The sequence below is a fragment of the Haemorhous mexicanus genome, chromosome 30 (genome assembly GCF_027477595.1).
Source record: "Haemorhous mexicanus isolate bHaeMex1 chromosome 30, bHaeMex1.pri, whole genome shotgun sequence".
NCBI lineage: Eukaryota > Metazoa > Chordata > Aves > Passeriformes > Fringillidae > Haemorhous > Haemorhous mexicanus.
In genome coordinates this window covers 1,921,469-1,941,353 of record NC_082370.1, presented here as the reverse complement: position 1 = coordinate 1,941,353, position 19,885 = coordinate 1,921,469, and the positions used below count along the sequence as shown (strand labels likewise).

The 19,885-nt window shown below is 61.2% G+C and overlaps 1 protein-coding gene across 1 annotated transcript in view; it reads right to left on the bottom strand.

The window, feature by feature from the left end:
* GFRA2 (GDNF family receptor alpha 2) overlaps positions 1–2,471 on the bottom strand; it is a 31,169-nt gene extending 28,698 nt beyond the window's left edge. Inside the window, exon 1 of the mRNA XM_059870661.1 lies at positions 2,147–2,471. The gene's annotated coding sequence lies outside the window, so the exon portion shown is untranslated. The remainder of the gene's footprint in view (positions 1–2,146) is intronic.
* Between the last annotated feature and the right edge of the window lie 17,414 nt (positions 2,472–19,885).

Below are 19,885 nucleotides of genomic sequence, written 5' to 3'. Positions count from 1 at the left end.
GGGATGAGGTGTGTGGGCGAGCTGGCCCCAATCCTCCTGGATTTTGCCATTTTCCCCACATTTTTCCCCACGGTTTTGCAGGGAACGGGGTCCTGCGAGCCCCTCGGGGCACCGGGAGCATCCGGCACCGCCGGAGCCGGGAGTGCCGGCGGATCCCGGAGCGGGAAGGGCGGGCACAGCCCTTGTCGTGCTGCCCCCCAAATCCCGCAGGACTGGAGATTTTTCCAGGCTGGGCCCTTTCCCTGGAGCTCCTCCCGGCTCCTCATTCCCACCGAGGAGTTTGGGTGGAGGGGGAAAACTGAGGAGGGGGATTTTCTATCCCCCCAAAAAGAAACCCCTCCCTGCAGAACCGCCCTCCCCGAACTCCCGGCTCTGAAACATCTGCAGAGAATTCCCGGCTAATCCTCGGCAGGCTCTGAGGTGCCGGAGCACAGCGAGGGTTTGCACAAGGCGCTGGCCTCTTTTCCTGCCGCTCCCACGGCTTCTCCCGGCTCCAGAAGCCTCTTCCCGAGCTCTAATCCATGTTCTCCCGCTCTGCTTCTGCCGGAGACCCTCGGACACCCGGCAGCTTTAGAGGGAAATGTTCCTCCTGGCGAGGATCACTCCGGAACACGCAGCTTCCCAGCCAGGACCAACGGGATTTTCTGGCTTCCCGGGAATGATCCCGGCTGGGAAGAGCTGGATGTTCCCCGCTCCAGGATCCTCAGCGTGAGGGTCACCCCGTCCCTGAATCTGGGGGTGCAGGGTCCCTGCTCGGGGTCCCCAGAACCTTGGGGACACCCAGAAATGGGGGGCAGGGTCCTGCTTCGGTGCCAACCCCGCTGTGAGGGCGGGTGGGCCCTGGTTTGGATGCCTGAGGTGGGGCACCCCTGTCCCCCTGGGGCCCCTGTGCCCCAAATTTCCCCCTGAGCCATCCAGCTGTGCCCAGACACGCATCCAGATGTGCCCAGACACGCATCCAGATGTCCAGCTGTGCCCCCAGCCAGGCTGGAGCACTCTTCCCCCCCTCTGCACAGGGGTGTCCCCACTCGTGTCCCCACCCCGCCCCCCAGTGCCCCTTTCTCTGTGTCCGAGGGCTCCACCCGAGCCCCCCGACCCCGGCACCCCCCGGGCAGGGTCTCCCCCAACCCAGGGCTCGGTCCCCACCTGCTCAGGCCTCTCCAAAGGCTTGGGGGTCACCTCTCTGTGGCTGGGGTGGCGCTGGGAGCAGGGCAGCGCCCGTGCCCCCCGTTCCACCGGGAGCAGAGCCCTCCCCGCGGACCCCGAGCCCCCCCGGAACGAGGCTGTGCCAACCTTCAAGTCTCCCTCAGCGGCCTCCTGTCCCTCGTGCCTGTCCCTGTCCCTCGTCCCTTGTCCCCTGTGCCTGTCCCCGAGCCCAGGCCGGCCCCGCAAAGTTCTCCGGGCGCTGCAGCCAGCCGGGCTCGCATCCCCGCGGCCCCGGCAGCGCGGCACGCCCGAGTCGCGGAGGGCGAACCCCAACACCGCCCGTTTCCTTCCCTTTTCACCCCAAACCCAGCGCGGGCTGCGGGCGCTCCCCTTCCCAGCGGCTGCTGCCGGGGGAGGCTGCGCCGGGAGCGGGAGCGTTCTCCCGGCACAAAGCTCCGAGCCGAGCCGCCCGCGGCTCCAGCGCGATCCGGGCGCGGGGACGGCGACTCCCCACGCAGGCAGCCGAGCCACGAGCTCAACTTTGCCCGCCGAGTCTCCACGCCGCGTTCCCAAGCTCTGGAATGGCGCGGGGGGAGGATGGAGGGCAGCGGGAGACGCGGCTGGCAGGGGGAGAAGGGGGAGATCTCCCCCGAAACGCAAATCCGCGCTGGTTTGCCAAGGAGAGCGGGGATGGGAGACGGGCAGGGCTCGGCTGCTGGGTGATCCTGCCCGCTCCGGCCCCGAGGGGGCGGCTGGGCTTGTATCCCCCGCGTCCCCCGCGTCCCCCGTGTCCCCCTCCCCGTTTCAAGTTGACGGGGAATAGGGAATGAAGTTAAACCCCTCGCCGTGCCCCTCTCCTGCCGCAGCGCCGGTGCCAGCTCGGAGGGGCTCGCTCGCCGCCTCAGCCCCCGCAGCCCCTCGCCCGGGGGGGGGGGACGCGCCACCTCGGCCAGGCGACAGCCGCCACCCCGCCCCCGGCACCCCCGCTGGGGCCACTCACCTACGAAGAGGACGATGCAGAAGGCGTTTGCCAAGATCATGGTAGGAAATCCACGCGCTCCTCCACGTGTGCAAAAAAATTATGTTAAAAATCAGGCAAAAAAAAAAAAAAAAAAAAAGGGAGGGGGAGGGGGGGACAAAAAAAAAAATTAATAACTCCCAAGGCGGTCAGGTAGATCCCAAATCCGAAGCGGAGGGAAGGGGGGTGTGCTCCGCCCGGCGCGGAGCCGGGTCCTCAGCCGCTCGCCGCCTCCCGCATCCCCGCCGGGCTCCGCTGCGCGCTCCGGGCTCGGCGGCTCCGCCGGGCTCCCGCCGGCTTCTGCCGAGCTCCGGCTGCCGGGGAGGGGGCGCGGCGAGGGGCGGCTGCGCTCCGCCGAGCCCCGGCGAAGGGGCAGAGCCGGCGGGGCCGCCGTCCCCTCCCCGCCCCTGCCCCCGCCCGCCCCTCCGCCGGGGCCGGGGCCGCCCTTCCGCCTGGGGCGGGGGTCGGGGGGGGCTCCGTGCGGACCCGCGGCTCCCCGTGCTCGTTATCCTGCATCCCCGTCTACCCATCCATCCCTCCTGGCTGGGATGCACCTGCCTGGCCCCTCCGGGGGACCCCCGCGGCTCCCACGCTGCCACAGAGCCCAAGGCGAGACCCCCTCCGCCCTCCCCAAATTTCACCCGCCGGGGCCCCCGCGCTGCTCCACCGAGGGCTGGGAGAGGAGGGGGCACCCGGGGGGCTGCAGGGACAAGGTGCCGCATCCCTGGGTGGGTGACAGCCATGGGGGTGGCAGAAGGGGACAAGGGGCCACCCGGTGCCAGGGGGACCCCACCCAAAAGGGGCACCCAGCAGGTGCTGTGCCCTCCCCACTGCGGGGTTTTGGGGATCACAGCCACACACCCCCCGACCCAGGAACACCAAAATTCCCGTGGGACACTCCCAGCACTGCTCATCCTTCCCAGTGCCCAACCCCTCTGCCCCACGCTGGGAGTGGGATTGGGGTCACCACCCCCCCTGCAGGGCCAGGGTGGGTGCAGCCTTCCTCCTCCTCCTCATCCTCACCCCCCAGCCCCTGCAGGGTGCTGGAACCTCCCACCCCTCTCTCTGCCCCCGATTTGGGGTCAGGACCCTCCAAGCCCCAGCGATGGGGATCCCATCCTGGGAAGCAGGAATGAGGAGGAGGAGGATGCTCCCCTGGGATCACCCTGATGAAGGGCCTGGGGGTGTCCCCGCTCCCAAGGTGGAACCAGCAGTGACATCTTCCACTTGGCCAGGTGGCAGCTGGGTCCTGCTGGGTGTCACACCTGCAGCCAGATTCCCCAAGATCCATTCCCGGGTCACAGATCCCGCTGCTCTCCCTCCCCTTCCTGCTCCGATGGGATCCCAGCAGCAGGAGCTGCTTCAGGCCATGGCCAGGTCCCTCTGCCAATTCCTCAGGAGGGAAAATTCCTGCTCGTTCCCTGCTGGAACCTTGGACAATTCCTGTCTGGATCCCTGGAAAAAATCCCTGGTTAACTCCTGCCTGGACCCCTGGAAAAAATCCCACCTGGATAATTCCTGCCTGGATCCCTGGAAAAATCCTGCCTGGATAAATCCTGCTTGGATAATTCCAGCCTGGATCCCTGGGTAAATCCCACCTGGATCCCTGGATAATTCATGACTGGGTAATTCCTGCCTGAAGCCCCGGAAAAAAAATCCCATCTGGATAATTCCTGCCTGGATCCCTGGAAAAATCCCTGCTTAACTCCTGCCTGGACCCCTGGGAAAAAATCCCACCTGGATCATTCCTGCCTGGATCCCTGGATAAATCCTGCTTGGATAAATCCTGCTTGGATCCCTGGGTAAATCCCACTTGGTTAATTAATGTCTGGATCATTTCTGCCTGGATCCCTAGGTAAATCCTGCCTGGATCCCCAGATAATTCACATCTTTGTGGCACCCCAGAATCAGGGAAAGGATTCCCAGAACAGGGATCCTCTCTCCCTCTCCATTCCCGCCCAGGCTCAGGGCTGTGCCACAGGGTGGCTCGGTCCCCCCCAAGGTGACACTGGAGGAGTTTTGTCCCCACAGTTCCACCCGGGCTTTCCCGGGTTTTATTCCCTCAGCCCCAGAGCCTGCCGGGGGTGGGAACCGCGGGATCCAGCGGGAAACGCCCCCTCTAATTACCCGAGCACGTTAATTAGCTGGGCCCGTGCGGGACGGGTGGGATCGGGGTCGCGGATCCCGGGGGTTAATCCCGGAGAGTCCCCCCTTATCAGGAGCAGGCAGCTCCCCGGCCTCTCACTTGGGGGAGCCAGCCCAAATTTATTCCGTTCATTTAAAATTAAAATTAATTATTCCAGCCCAATTTACAGCCTGGGAGCTTCCTAAATCAGGGCCAGCACCCCGCAGTTCATTGTCCCTCCTGGTGCCGGGTTCTGGGGGAAGGGGAGGTTGGATTCTCCCGTGGGAGAGGCGGGGATGGCGCTGGGAGGGGACACGGGGGGGACAGTCCCTCCGCAGCCATCCCTGCACAAAGGGGGCTCTGTCTGGAGCTGCCCGTCCTGGTCAGAAGGAAAAGGGAGGCTCGGAGGGTTAGGGTGGGATGCAGATCCGGATTTTGGGATCAGAGGAGACCGGCAAGGCCTCGTGGTGGGTGTGGGAGAGGAACGAGCACCGATAGAAATATTCGGGCTTGGGAGGGGGGGGAGAAAATAAAAACCCTACCAAAAAAAACTACAAAAACCATACAAAACCACAAGAAACTCCACAACTTTATTCCCAGCCTTTGTGGGGTGCCAAGGTTAATCAGCAAAGCCGATTAAGGGGAGGCAGCCAGCTCCCAGCGCTCCCAGTGCTCCCAGTGCCCCCAGCAGCGCAGCCGGGGCCGGCTGCTCTCTCCCACTTCCCGAGGATCCCGATGGTTCCAGCGTCCCCTGGGGATGGAGAGCCCTCCCTGGCTTTGTTCCCGCTCCGGAGCTGATCGATGGGACCGGCGGATCCCTCCCCTCCTTCCCTGTAAGCCCCATTAATATGGGTGGGATTTGCTCACCCTCCCGACTCCGGCTTTAATTCCGCGCAGCGTTATCACATTAATGGGAGTCAAGGTTGTTACCGTGATGGATTAGGCATTAGCGGTGTAATCCCTGGGGACAGAGCCGCTCTCCGCGCTCTCCCCGCCCGCTCCTCATCCTAAAAAGGCCGGGAGGAGCCTCAGCAGCTCGGCTGCGGGCTGGGTGTGTCCGCCTCGGGGACACCTGGGTGACCAGAGGGGACATCCGCACCTGGATGCTGCTTCCCCTTCCGCCGAGCCCTGGCTCTGCTCTGCAGGAAATGCCCCGTTCCAGGCGCCTGCAGCAGCCTGAGACCCACATGGGGTTTTTTATTTTTAGCGCCCCTGGGAGTTTTTAGGGTCTCAGGGATGGCTGGAAGGCGGGACCTCACCTCTGCTCCCAGCCCCGGCGCTCCTGAATCCCAGTGATGGAGCAGGGGTCGGGCAGCACCTCCCTGAGCCCAGTTTGAGGCTGGGAATTCCCAGATCGGGGCTTTTCCCTCCCGGGGTGTGCACCAAACCGAACCCCTCCGATTAATTCCTCCAGCTCCCAAACTCTGGAATCCTGCCCGCTACAGACCCCCAGTTTGCTTCGTTTGGGAGGGACCCTAAAGCCACCCAGTGCCACCCCTGCCATGGGCAGGGCCACCTCCCACCATCCCGGCTTGCTCCAAGCCCGGCCTGGAATTCATTTCCTGCCCTTGCCGATGTGACTCCAATATTTTTTATTATTTTTCGCTCGGGGCAAGGTTTGCCCCAGCCCAGGCAGCGCGGAGGGCACGGCGGGTTCACTGCGGGCACAAGGACACCCTTGGGGACATTCCGCGTCCCCCCCCCTTCCCAGAGCTCCTCCGCACTTCCCGCTGCCGGGAAAGCCCCGCATCCTCATCCTTATCCTCATTCTCATCCTCCCTCCGCCCCAGGGGCCGGCCGGGGCTCTCCGCTCCCGGAGCCGCCGCCCGGGGCCGAACCCGCGGGGCTCAGCCCGGCCCGGCCCGGCCGCTCGCCCTTCCCGCGGGGGATTCCTCGGGGATCGCGTTCCCAGGGCTGCTGACAGCAGCCGGCTCGTGGCCACGGGCCACGGGAGTCCTTGGAACACCCCGACACTGATGGACCCCGACAGCTCCACGCAAAGCAGAGGCTATTTTTGCCCTCGCTGCTGTTTCTGAACTGATTTTGCCTCTTTAACCTCTGCCGGGGAATCCAACCCTTCCCTGCTGCTTCCTGACGGCTCGGGAGCCACCGCGAGAAATGCCACCCCCTCCTGGCACCGAGTTTTTGGGAGCTCACAGTGACCTGCACATGGCAGGTGGCCCTGTGAGGGGACAGACCCAGTGCCATCAGAGATGCCACAGCCACCCCCTCCTGTCAGTGAATTTTTGGGAGCTCTCCGTGACCTGCGCATGGCTGGTGGGCCCGGCTGGGGACAGACTCAGTGCCACCATGAATGCTGCAGCCCCCCGCTTCTGTCACCGAATTTTTGGGAGCTCACCATGACCTGCACACAGCAGAGCCACCATGTTGGTGGCTCTGGTCGGGGACAGACTCAGTGCCACCATGGATGCTGCAGCCACCCCCTCCTGGCACTGAGTTTTTGGGAGTTCACAGTGACCTGCACATGGCAGGTGGCCCTGCTAGGGGACACCCCAGCGCCACCAGTGCTGCTGCCAAGGAATGCCACAGCCACCCCTGTCCTGTGGCTGAGTTTTTTGGGAGCTCACAGTGACCTGCACATGGCAGAGCCACCACTGGTGGCCCCAGCTGGGGACAGACCCAGTGCCACCATGGATGCTATGGCCACCTCTCTCCTGTCACAGAATTTTTGGGAGCTCACAGTGACCTGTGCATAGCAGGTGACCCTGCGAGGGGACACGCCCAGTGCCACCATGGATGCTGCAGCCACCCCCTCCTATCACCGAATTTTTGGGAGTTTGAGGTGACCTGCACAGAGCAGAGCCACCATGCTGGTGGTCCCAGCTGGGGACAACCCCAGTGCCATCAGGGATGCTGCAGCCACCCCTTCCCGTCGCCGAATTTTTGGGAGTTTGAGGTAACCTGCACATGGCAGAGCCACCACACTGGTGGCCCTGGGAAGGAAAAGACCCAGTGCCACCAGGGTTGATGCAGCCACCTCTTGCTGTCAGTGAATTTTTGGGTGTTCATGGTGACCTGCACATGGCAGGTGGCCCTGTGAGGGGACACACCCAGTGCCACCATGGATGCTGCATCCACCTTTCTCCTGTCACCAAATTTTTTGGAGCTCACCGTGACCTGCACGGGGCGGAGCCACCACTGGTGGCCCCAGCTGGGGACAGACCCAGTGCCACCATGGATGCTGCATCCACCTTTCTCCTGTCACCAAATTTTTGGGAGCTCACCATGACCTGCACACGGCAGAGCCACCACTGGTGGCCCCAGCTGGGGACAGACCCAGTGCCACCATGGATGCTGCTGCCACCTCTCTCCTGTCACAGAATTTTTGGGAGCTCACAGTGACCTGCGCATGGCAGGTGGCCCTGCGAGGGGACACGCCCAGTGCCATCATAGATGCTACAGCCACCCCCTCCTGTCACCGAATTTTTGGGAGTTTGAGGTGACCTGCACATGGCAGGTGGCCCTGAGAAGGGACACACCCGGTGCCACCATGGACGCTGCGGCCACCTCTCTCCTGTCAGTGAATTTCTGGGAATTTGAGGTAACCTGCACACAGCAGAGCCACCATGCAGGTGGCCCCAGTTCGGGACAGACCCAGTGCCATCACAGATGCCACAGCCACCCCCTCCTGTCAGTGAATTTTTGGGAGCTCTCCGTGACCTGCACATGGCAGGTGGCCCCAGTTGGGGACAGACCCGGTGCCACCATGGATGCCGCAGCCACCTCCTCCTGTCACCGAATTTTTGGGAGCTCACCGTGACCTGCACGGGGCGGAGCCACCGCGCTGGTGGCCCCGGGGGTGGGGACAGGCGCGGCCCGTCCCCCGGAGGAGCTGTCACCTCCGCTGCTCTCACGGCCGTCAGCCTCGGCGGCCCCAATCGCAGCTGACATTTCCGTGCAAGCCCTCGGCACCTGAGCCAGACGCCGGCGCCGGCAGGGAAGCGCTCGGGAATTTTCTGTGCCAAGGAACAGATTCCGGCTCGCTCCTCGCTCTGCCCCGGGGTCCGGGATCACCGGGATCACCGGGATCACCGGGAGGGGCAGCGCGGGGACAGCCGGGATTTGGGATCGGGACACGGCTGGGATGGGCTGGGATCTTCTGTGGGTGACCAGAGTGTTCCCATGGGATGGAGGGGGGAAAAGGAGAGGGAAATGTTCCCGTGGGATTGAGGGAGCAGGGATGGTGACAAAGGGGATTGTTCCCATGGGATGGAGGATGCAGGGATGGGGGAAAAGGAGAGGGAATTGTTCCCACAAAATGGAGGGAACAGGGATGGTGACAAAGGGGATTATTCCCTTTGGATTGAGGGAACAGGTTTGGGGACAAAGGGGATTGTTCCCATGGGATGGAGAAAATGATGGAGACAAAGGAGAGGGAAACGTTCCCACTGGATTGAGGGAACAGGTTTGGTGACAAACCATTGGATGGAGAAAACAAGGATGGGGGAAAAGGAGAGGGAATTGTTCCCATGAAATGGAGGGAGCGGGTATGGAGGCAAAGGGAATTGTTCCATCAGGTGGAATGAACAGGGATGGAGGAGAAGAAGAAGGAATTGTTCCCACAGATGGAGGGCACAGGGAATTGTTCCCATCAGATGGAGGCACAGGGAATTTTTCCCAACGGTTGAGGGCACAGGGATGGTGACAAAGGGACCATCAGATGAGGGCACAGGGAATTGTTCCTGCTGGATGAAGGGCACAGGGAATTGTTCCTGTTGTTTGAGGGCACAGGGATGAAGGGCACAGGGAATTGTTCCCGTTGGATGAAGGACACAGGGAATTGTTCCTGTTGGATGGGGGGCACAGGAATGGTGACAAAGGGACCATCAGATGAGGGCACAGGGAATTGTTCCTGTTGGATGAGGGCACAGGGATGGAGGGCACAGGGAATTGTTCCCGTTGGATGAGGGCACAGGGATGGAGGGCACAGGGAATTCTTCCCATTGGATGGAGGGAAGGGTGACAAAGGGAATTGTTCCCATGGGATGGAGGCACAGGGAATTGTTCCCAACGGTTGAGGGCACAGGGATGGTGACAAAGGGACCTTCAGATGAGGGCACAGGGAATTGTTCCTGCTGGTTGAGGGCACAGGGATGAAGGACACAGGGAATTGTTCCCGCTGGATGGAAGGAAGGGTGACAAAGGGAATTGTTCCCATGGGATGGAGGCACAGGGAAGGACACACAGCCCTGGGAGCCTCCATGCCCTAGCAGAGGCTCGGGAATGCCGCGGGAGCAGCCGGGGAGCGGGGCCGGCTCCCTCCTGACGCACTCCCGGGCAGGGAATGCAGCAAATCGAGTTTGGCCGAGAGCTGGGGCCGGGCCGGGCGGCCGCTCCCGCCCCCATTCCCGGGAATGAGATTTCCAGGCACTCCCGGGATGGTAAGTGAGTAATTGCAGGAGCGCTGGCCTGGACGTGGCGTCCTTGGCTGATGCTTCCCGAGCCTCCACGGCTCCAGTGGAACAGCAGGACTGGGAAATGTCTGGAAAAACATTGAACTCCTGTGGATCAGCAGAGGAGGCCGGGGTGGATGTCTCCTCATTCCTTGGGGTGCCAGGAGAGGATCCCCATCCCTTGAAAAATGGGAATTAGGTGTTAGAAATCCTTCCCTGTGAGGGTGGTGGGATGGAATTCCCAGAAAAGCTGTGGCTGCCCCATCCCTGGAGGTGTCCAAGGCCAGGTTGGACCCACCTAGGATGGTGCGAGGTGTCCCTGCCCATGGCAGAGGGTGGAACGGGATGGGTTTCAATCCCACGATTTCCATGGATGCGGCTTCCCAGCAGCGTCTGGCAGCCTCCCACCTCCCCTGGCACAGCCACACCCGCGGCTGCCGGGCTGGGGAGGGGGCGAGGAAAACCCCGCGGGTTTGGAAAACGGGGATGGGCGGGAGCTGGGATGGCATCCCTGCCTTGGAAAGGCTCGGGGGGAGCTGGGATGGCATCCCTGCCTTGGGAAGGCTCGGAGGGGGAGCTGGGATGGCATCCCTGCCTTGGGAAGGCTCGGGGGGAGCTGGGATGGCATCCCTGCCTTGGGAAGGCTCAGGGGGAGCTGGGATGGCATCCCTGCCTTGGGAAGGCTCAGGGGGGAGCTGGGATGGCATCCCTGCCTTGGGAAGGCTCAGGGAGGAGCTGGGATGGCATCCCTGCCTTGGGAAGGCTCGGGGGGGAGCTGGGATGGCATCCCTGCCTTGGGAAGGCTCAGGGGGGAGCTGGGATGGCATCCCTGCCTTGGGAAGGCTCGGGGGGGAGCTGGGATGGCATCCCTGCCTTGGGAAGGCTCGGGGGGGAGCTGGGATGGCATCCCTGCCTTGGGAAGGCTCGGGGGGGAGCTGGGATGGCATCCCTGCCTTGGGAAGGCTCAGGGGGGAGCTGGGATGGCATCCCTGCCTTGGAAAGGCTCGGGGGGAGCTGGGATGGCATCCCTGCCTTGGGAAGGCTCGGGAGGAGCTGGGATGGCATCCCTGCCTTGGGAAGGCTCAGGGGGGAGCTGGGATGGCATCCCTGCCTTGGGAAGGCTCGAAGGGAGCTGGGATGGCATCCCTGCCTTGGGAAAGGCTCGGGGGGGAGCTGGGATGGCATCCCTGCCTTGGGAAAGGCTCAGAGGGGAGCTGGGATGGCATCCCTGCCTTGGGAAGGCTCAGGGGGGAGCTGGGATGGCATCCCTGCCTTGGGAAGGCTCGAAGGGAGCTGGGATGGCATCCCTGCCTTGGGAAAGGCTCAGAGGGGAGCTGGGATGGCATCCCTGCCTTGGAAAGGCTCGGGGGGGAGCTGGGATGGCATCCCTGCCTTGGGAAGGCTCAGGGGGAGGTTCCACCCCGGGCTGAGACATCGGGGACGCGCAGGGGACAGATCCTGGGAAAACATCACAGGAGGTGCCACTCAGGAAATGCCACTCAGGAAATGCCACTCAGGAAATGCCACCGCCACTCCCGGCTCTGCTGGCACCACTCAGCCCCGGGGGCCTTGGCAAGATCCCCAAATCCCTTTGGATCTCTGGGCTGTCTCATCCCTGCCGCCCTGCCTGCTGTGTCAGCAGGGATATTTATAGCTGCAGGAGCGGCCTCGCCGGCATCTGATCCCTACCTGGCACTCCGGGCTCCTCCAGCCCCGCCCGGCCGAGCCTCTCGCGGCCGCTTTCCCCCCTCTGGCAGCTCCGTGCTCCCCATGGAAAGCTCTTCCCGGGGCCTGGAGCGGCTCGGGAGATGGGAATCCCTCGGGAGCGCGGGCAGGGCAGGGATGGGGTCGGGGCTCTCCAGCTGGGATTTGCCGCTTTCCTTTTCCAGCTGAATTAGGGATTTTTTGGTGCTGGGAGTCAGGAGGGGTCTGGGGGGGCTCAGCAGCTCCGTGCGACCCCGTCCCCGATTAAAGCAGGGCCAGCAGAGGTTGGGTTATGGGGGAAATGGGATTTAGCGAGGCTGATCCTGGGATGCTCCATCCTCTTCCTCAGGGAGGAAATTCCTGCAGCTTGGGGTGATTTTCCTGCCCCTCAGGCCATTCCCAAGGGAAAAGAATCCATGGGGGAAATCACGGGCATGGGAATGCTCCGAGAGCCCAAGGAATCCATCCACACCTCCACCCCCACCCCAAATCCTGCCCCATTCCTGTCTCCATCTGAGGCACCGGGCAGGGAATCCCTGCTGGAGAAACCTTGGAAAATTCCTTCCTTTCCACGGAGCAAAGGCTCCACATCCTCGTGGGTGGGAAAATCACATTTTCCTGCCAATGTCCCGAGGAACATTCCAGGAGGGCAAGAGGGTGCAGTGAGAATATTCCAAATAATCCAAGCCCTCTGGAAAAAGCAGATCCTGCAGCTCAAAGCCAGTGTCCCTTGGGAATGACGTTTCAAGCACCACCCCAAAGCCAAACCTGTCTTTTCCAGGAAGCCCTTTCCAAAGGAAAACTTGGGAGTTGATTTATAAGTCAAAAAATAACCCCAAAACTCCCAAAATACGAATAAGGGTAGCAAATTCCCTGCTGCCTGTGGATCCCAGGACGGCAATTCCATTGGAAGGAATCCAGGCACGGCCCTGCTGCCCCCACCCCCTCGGCAGCCCAGGGGGAGCGGGGTGGGATTGATTAGAAAAGGCAGAGCAGCTGAATTGAGCCTCCCGAGGCTGCTGCAGGCACACACTGGCCGTGCCCGGCTCCCAATCCAGGCGGATCCCGGCTCCTCCTGCGCATACGGAAGCTTCATTTAGGCAGCGGCAATTAACTCGGGGCCTCTCATTAGCGCCCTGGCGTTAATTGCCCTGCAGGGCTCCCCCTGGAGCCGCGGGAATGAGCCTGGAATGGATTGGGATCCTGCAGCTCCGAGCCGTGTCTGGGGGCTTGGGATGGGCAGGGCCAGAGCCTCCTCTGTCCGTTCTTGCGGGATTGGGGAATTCTTCAGGTTGGGAAAGATCAGATCCAACCACTCAGCCCTGATCTCTTCTCCTTCCTTCCTTCCTTCCTTCCTTCCTTCCTTCCTTCCTTCCTTCCTTCCTTCCTTCCTTCCTTCCTTCCTTCCTTCCTTCCTTCCTTCCTTCCTTCCTTCCTTCCTTCCTTCCTTCCTTCCTTCCTTCCTTCCTTCCTTCCTTCCTTCCTTCTGCCCCTTCCTTCCTTCCGCCCCTTCCACCACTTCCACCACTTCTGCCACTTCCTTCCATCATCCATCATCCCTCCATCCATCCATTCATCCATCCCTCCATCCATCCATCCCTCCATCCATCCCTCCCTCCCTCCATCCATCCGTCCATCCATCCATCCCTCCCTCCCTCCATCCATCCGTCCATCCATCATCCATCCATCCATCCATCCCTCCATCCATCCATCCATCATCCCTCCATCCATCCATCCATCCATCCCTCCATCCATCCATCCATCATCCCTCCATCCATCCCTCCATCCATCCCTCCATCCATCCATCCATCCATCATCCATCCCTCCATCCCTCCATCCCTCCATCCCTCCATCCCTCCATCCCTCCATCCCTCCATCCATCCATCCATCCCTCCATCCCTCCATCCATCATCCATCCCTCCATCCCTCCATCCATCCATCCATCCATCCATCCATCCATCCATCCCTCCATCCATCCATCCATCATCCATCCATCCATCATCCATCCATCCATCATCCATCCCTCCATCCCTCCATCCCTCCATCCCTCCATCCATCCATCCATCCATCCATCCATCATCCATCCATCATCCATCCATCCATCCATCCATCCATCATCCATCCATCCATCCCTCCATCATCCTTCCATCCATCCATCCATCCATCCATCCATCATCCATCCATCCATCATCCATCCATCCATCCATCCATCCATCCATCCATCCATCATCCATCCATCCATCCCTCCATCATCCTTCCATCCATCCCTCCATCCATCCATCCATCCATCCATCCATCCCTCCATCCATCCATCCATCCATCCATCCATCCATCATCCATCCATCCATCCATCCATCATCCATCCATCCCTCCATCCATCCATCCATCCATCCATCATCCATCCATCCATCCATCCATCCATCTATCATCCATCCATCCATCCATCCATCCATCCATCCATCCATCCATCATCCATCCATCCATCCATCCATCATCCATCCATCCATCCCTCCATCCATCCATCCATCCATCCATCCATCCATCCATCCATCCATCCATCCATTCATCCCTCCCTCCATCCCTCCATCCATCCCTCCATCCATCCATCCATCCATCCATCCATCCCTCCATCCATCCATCCATCCATCCATCCATCCATCCATCCATCCATCCATCCATCCATCCCTCCATCCCTCCATCCCTCCATCCATCCATCCATCCCTCCATCCCTTTAACCCCTAGTTGGGATCAAAGCTGGAATTATCCCAATCCCTCCCGTTTTCCCTGGAATGGATAAATCAGAACCCTTGGAGGCACCTGGGGGTGGCTGCACCCCAGGCTGGGGCTGGCACCTCCCTGGAGGCTCCTTGGGACAGGCCCCGGGGGTGTCCCCAGTGTCCCCAGTGTCCTTGGTGTCCCCAATATCCCCAGTGTCCCCAATATCCCCAGTGTCCCCAATGTCCCCATTGTCCCCGGTGTCCCCAATATCCCCAGTGTCCCCAATGTCCCCATTGTCCCCGGTGTCCCCATTGTCCCCAGTGTCCCCAGTGTCCCCAATATCCCCATTGTCTCCAGTGTCCCTGGTGTCCCTAATGTCCCCGGTGTCCCCAGTGTCCCTGGTGTCCCCATTGTCCCCAGTGTCCCCATTGTCCCCACTGTCCCCAGTGTCCCCAATGTCTCTGGTGTCCCCGGTGTCCCCGGTGTCCCCATTGTCCCCAGTGTCCCTGGTGTCCCCATTGTCCCCAGTGTCCCCAGTGTCCCCATTGTCCTCATTGTCCCCATTGTCCCCAGTGTCCCCGGTGTCCCCAATATCCCCAGTGTCCCCGGCGTCCCCATTGTCCCCGGTGTCCCCACTGTCCCTGGTGTCCCCAATATCCCCAGTGTCCCCATTGTCCCCAGTGTCCCTGGTGTCCCCATTGTCCCCAGTGTCCCCATTGTCCCCATTGTCCCCATTGTCCCCATTGTCCCCAGTGTCCCCATTGTCCTCATTGTCCTCATTGTCCCCAGTGTCCCCAGTGTCCCCGGTGTCCCCAATATCCCCGGTGTCCCCGGTGTCCCCATTGTCCCCAATGTCCCCAGTGTCCCCAGTGTCCCCAGTGTCCCCAATGTCCCCAATGTCCCCAGTGTCCCCGGATTCCCCAGTGTCCCCATTGTCCCCATTGTCCCCATTGTCCCCAGTGTCCCCAGTGTCCCCGGTGTCCCCGGTGTCCCCGGTGTCCCCAGCAGGGGCAGCGCCCCGCGGAGCCGCTGGGGGTGGCCGCAGCCGCCGGCTCCGGGGCCGTCTCCGGCTGATTTCCCCGCAGCGCGCGGAGGCTGCGGAGTAATGGAATCAGGGGAAGGCTGTGGGCAGGAGAACGGGCGGGTAAGCGGCTGAAAGCGATCGGAACGACCTGGAGGTGCCCGTGCGAATGGTCTGGAAAATATCCTGGAGCAGCCCTGGCCCGGCAGCTCCCAGAGCCGGAATTCCAGGCACAGGGGGCTCCCTCAGCCTCTGCCCCCGTGTCCTGGTCCCCTTCGGGCAGGGGTCAGCCCCGGCACCCCCTCCCCACCCGCGGGCACAGGGAATTCCGTCCAGCTCGGGATGAGGGATTTTACCGCTGGGATGGCTTTTCCCCCAATCCATGATTCCCCTCCCCAGGGATGTTAACAGGAGTCCCACCACATTCCCACCTCTGAGCCAGCCTGGAAATCCCTGGCGCTGAGATCCAGGTGGGAAGAGAGGGGGGATCATTATGGGATGGAGCAGGCTGAGAGCTGAGACCCGCCCCGGGCTGAGGGGAGCGGGGCAGGAGGAATTCCAAGCACAGCCAGGATCCGGCTGGAAGCTCTTTAAATCCCCCTCCAGGCAGGTAGGGAAGCCGGGAGCGGTGGAAGGAGGCGTTAAAAATAAAAATAAGAAATAAAAATAAAAATAAAAATAAAAATAAAAATAAAAATAAAAATAAAAATAAAAATAAAAATAAAAATAAAAACAATCCTTTTCCCAGCGTGGAGCAGCGAGAGGAGACAGAGCCATCAGTCCCTGCTGTCCCCAGGGAGGTGGCACTGCCACCCCACGGGCAGAGGGGCCTGGAGGAGCCCTTTTCCCTCCCTGCCATGCTGGAATTCCGGAGGAAATGCTAGAATTGGGAGCAGAGCGAAGCCAGCGCTGGCTGGAGACAACGCGTCTGTGACAACGGCTGCTGTCACCCGCCAGGGTGACAATTTTCCTGACAGCAGGCCCTGCTCCACGGGGTTTTTGGTGCTGGAGCATCCAGAGGCTGGCAGGTGGCTCAGGTGGGAGCCTGGGGCTCTGCTTGCATCCCGAAACAGCAATTCCTGCATCCCGAAAAACACCCTGCAATTCCTGCACCCTGAGACAGCAATTCCTGCATCCCAAATCTGCAATTCCTGCACCCTGAGACAGCAATTCCTGCATCCCAAATCTGCAATTCCTGCATCCCAAATCTGCAATTCCTGCACCCTGAGACAGCAATTCCTGCATCCCAAATCTGCAATTCCTGCACCCTGAGACAGCAATTCCTGCATCTCAAATCTGCAATTCCTGCATCCCAAAACTGCAATTCCTGCATCCCAAAACTGCAATTCTTGCACCCTGAGACAGCAATTCCTGCATCCGGAATAAAACCCTGCAATTCCAGCATCCCAAAACAGCAATTCCTGCATCCCAAACCGGCAATTCCTGCATCCCAAAAGAAGAGCAATTCCTGCAGCCTAAAACAGGAGCTCCAGCACCCCAAAGCAGCAGTTCCTGCACTCCAAAACTGCAATTCCTGCATCCTGTAAAAAACAGCAATCCCTGCACCCCAAACCAGGAATCCTTGCATCCCAAACCAGCAATTCCTGCATCCCAGGAGGGATGGGGAGGGAAGAGGGAGCGGGCAGAGCGAGGCAGAGAGGAGCCGATAGCATCTCCCTCCCTGCCTGGCATTATCCTGCCGGATTTCGGATTTGGGGTTTCGGCGCCGCTCGGCAGCAGCTGACAGGAGCAGATTAAAGGGGTTGAGCCGGGCCGGGCTGGAGGCTCCGTGGGTGCGGGGAAAAGGGGATTTGGGATCTGGGAGGGAGCGGGAAGAGCGGGCACCGCCACCGGGGCCGCCTCCGTTCCTCTTCTGCCTCTCATGGAGCCCTGGGGAGGAGCGGGAGCGGCCGCCCCGCAGCTCGGCCCGCAGCCAGGAGGGGGAAGCGGCCGCTCCTCCTCCGGCCCGATGGTCCAGATTTTGTTCTCACTCTCCATTTCCCCATCCCAGCCCATCCCGATTTCTCTCCCGGCTGCTCCCGCCGGCGATTATTCCCCGTAATTTCCATTTAATGATAAGGCTGGGGCCGGATGTTGGGAGGAGATGTCACAGCGGCGGTTGAGCAGCGACAGGAGGGACAAAGGGGACACGGAAAGGGGTGGGGCAGGAATCCAGGTGGCAGCACCAGTGGGATCCCTGGGATTGTCACCCGCGGTGCCACAAACCGGTGCCACATCCCCCCAGTGCTAGCCGGAGCCTGCCAGCGAGGCAGGGCTCGTCATTAATGATTTATCCTTCATTAGGCTGTCCTGGCCAGTGCCAGCATCCCCTGGCATCCTCGGCTCCGGGGTGTCTGGGAACGAGCGGGCTTGGCAAGAATTCCCTCCTCTCGCTCAGGTAGCGTGGAAACGATTCCACAGCTCGGCTTCCACGGCTTTGTTTGCATCCCCGGGCGCCCGATCCCAAAATGTTGCCCTACAACACACAGAGCCACTAAAACAGGGATTGGGGAAGCACAAACCCCAGTCCCGGGGTCCGGGGGTCCTTTAACCCCCCCAAAGCTGTGACATTCCCCTAAAAAATCCTCCTCTAACCAGTCTGACCCTCCAGTGGATTTGGGGGGCTCCTTTCACCCCTCTAAGGGTCTGGAGATCCTTTAATCCCCCCAAAGCTGTGACATTCCCCTGACAGATCCTCCTCTAACCAGCCTGACTCTCCAGCGGGTTATGGGGGTTCCTTTCATCCCTCTGAGGTTCCAGCGAGCCTTTAACCCCCCCAAAGCTGTGACATTCCCCTAGAAGATGTTCCTCTGCCACTGAAACCAGTCTGGCTCTCCAGCAAACTGGATTTTGGGGGGCTCCTTTCACCCTCCAAGGGTCTGGAGATCCTTAAGGCCTTCCAACTCCACGACACTTCTCCCTCTCCCAGTGGAACCAGTCTGACCCTCCAGCAGATTTTGGGGGGCCCCTTACACCCCTCCGAGGGTGTGGCGATCCCTCAACCCCCCCAAAGCTGGGACATTTCCCTGAAAGGTCCTCCTCTAACCAGTCTGACCCTCCAGCAGATTTTGGGGGGGTCCTTACATCCCTCAGAAGCTCCGGCGATCCTATAACCCCTCCCAGACCTGCAACATTTCCCCCTCTCCCAGTGGAACCAGTCTGACTGTCCAGCAGATTTTGGGGGGCCCCTTACACCCCTCCGAGGGTGCGGCGATGCCTTAACCCCCCCAAAGCTGGGACATTCCCCTGACAGATCCTCCTCTAACCAGTCTGACCCTCCAGCAGATTTTGGGGTGCTCCTTACACCCCTCTGAGGCTCCAGCCATCCTTTAACTCCCCCGAGCTGCAGCATTCCCCTGACAGATCCTCCTCTAACCAGTCTGACCCTCCAGTGGATTTTGGGGGTTTCCTTTTCCCCCTCAGGGGCCTGAAGATCCTTTAACCCTTTCCAACCCCACGACGTTTCCCCCTCTCCCAGTGGAACCAGTCTGACCCCCCAGTGGGTTTTGGGGGGCTCCTTTCATCCCTCCAGGGTCCAGGGATCCCTTAACCCCCCTCAAAGCTGTGACATTTCCCTGACAGATCCTCCTCTAACCAGTCTGACTCTCCAGCAGATTTTGGGGGGTTCCTTTCACCCCTCTAAGGCTCCGGCAATCCTTTAACCCCTTCCAATCCCGCGACATTTCCCCCTCTGCCAGTGGAACCAGTCTGACTCTCCTGAAGATTTTGGGGGGCTCCTTTCATCCCTCCATAACTCCGGCGATCCTTTAACCCCTCCCACCCCTGCACCAACTCCCTCTCATCCCCTCCCACCCCATCACAACCCCCGTGCCCTCCAAGCCAGCCCCAAACCCCCAAACCCTCCCCGCAGAGCGGGGCGGGGCGGGCGCGGGGGGAGCCTCGGCGGCCTCGAAAGGCCCCGAAGCAGCCGCGGCGGGCACCCGGCGGGGCCGGGCGGCGGAGCAGCTCCTGCGGGTGACAGGTTTATGCAAGATGAGTTATATAAGCCGCGCCGAGCCCGAGTCAGCCGTAATGAGACGCTTGTGAAATCTTGCACCGATCTGTGTCAGTGCCCTAATCGCAGGCGACAGCCGGGCTCTGCGGCTGCTCGGGGATGATAATATTAATGTCAGGAAGCATCAAGCGCAGGATGCGCCTTTCAAAGGGGGGATTACGCTCCTCGGCGGCGAAAAGGAAACAGCCCTAATCTTCCCTGCCGCATCCCGGGCGCTGCCGGGGGCCTGCGGGAGCAGCTCCGGGATGCGGTGGTGGAGGGGAGAGCGGCGTGAGCGCGCAGGGCGCTGCCCGTCCGCGCTGTGAGCACGTTTATCCCGCTCCGGACCCCATCCCCGCGGTGTGAGCACGTTTATCCCGCTCCAGACCCCATCCCCACAGTGTGAGCACGTTTATCCCGCTCCAGACCCCATCCCCTCAGTGTGAACACGTTTATCCCGCTCCAGACCCCATCCCTGCAGTGTGAGCACGTTTATCCCTCTCCAGACCCCATCCCTGCGGTGTGAGCACGTTTATTCCATTCCAGACCCCAATCCCACAGTGTGAGCACGTTTATCCCGCTCCAGACCCCATCCCCACAGTGTGAGCACGTTTATCCCGCTCCAGACCCCATCCCCGCGGTGTGAGCACGTTTATCCCGCTCCAGACCCATCCCCGCGGTGTGAGCACGTTTATCCTGTTCCAGACCCCATCCCCACAGTGTGAACACGTTTATCCCGCTCCAG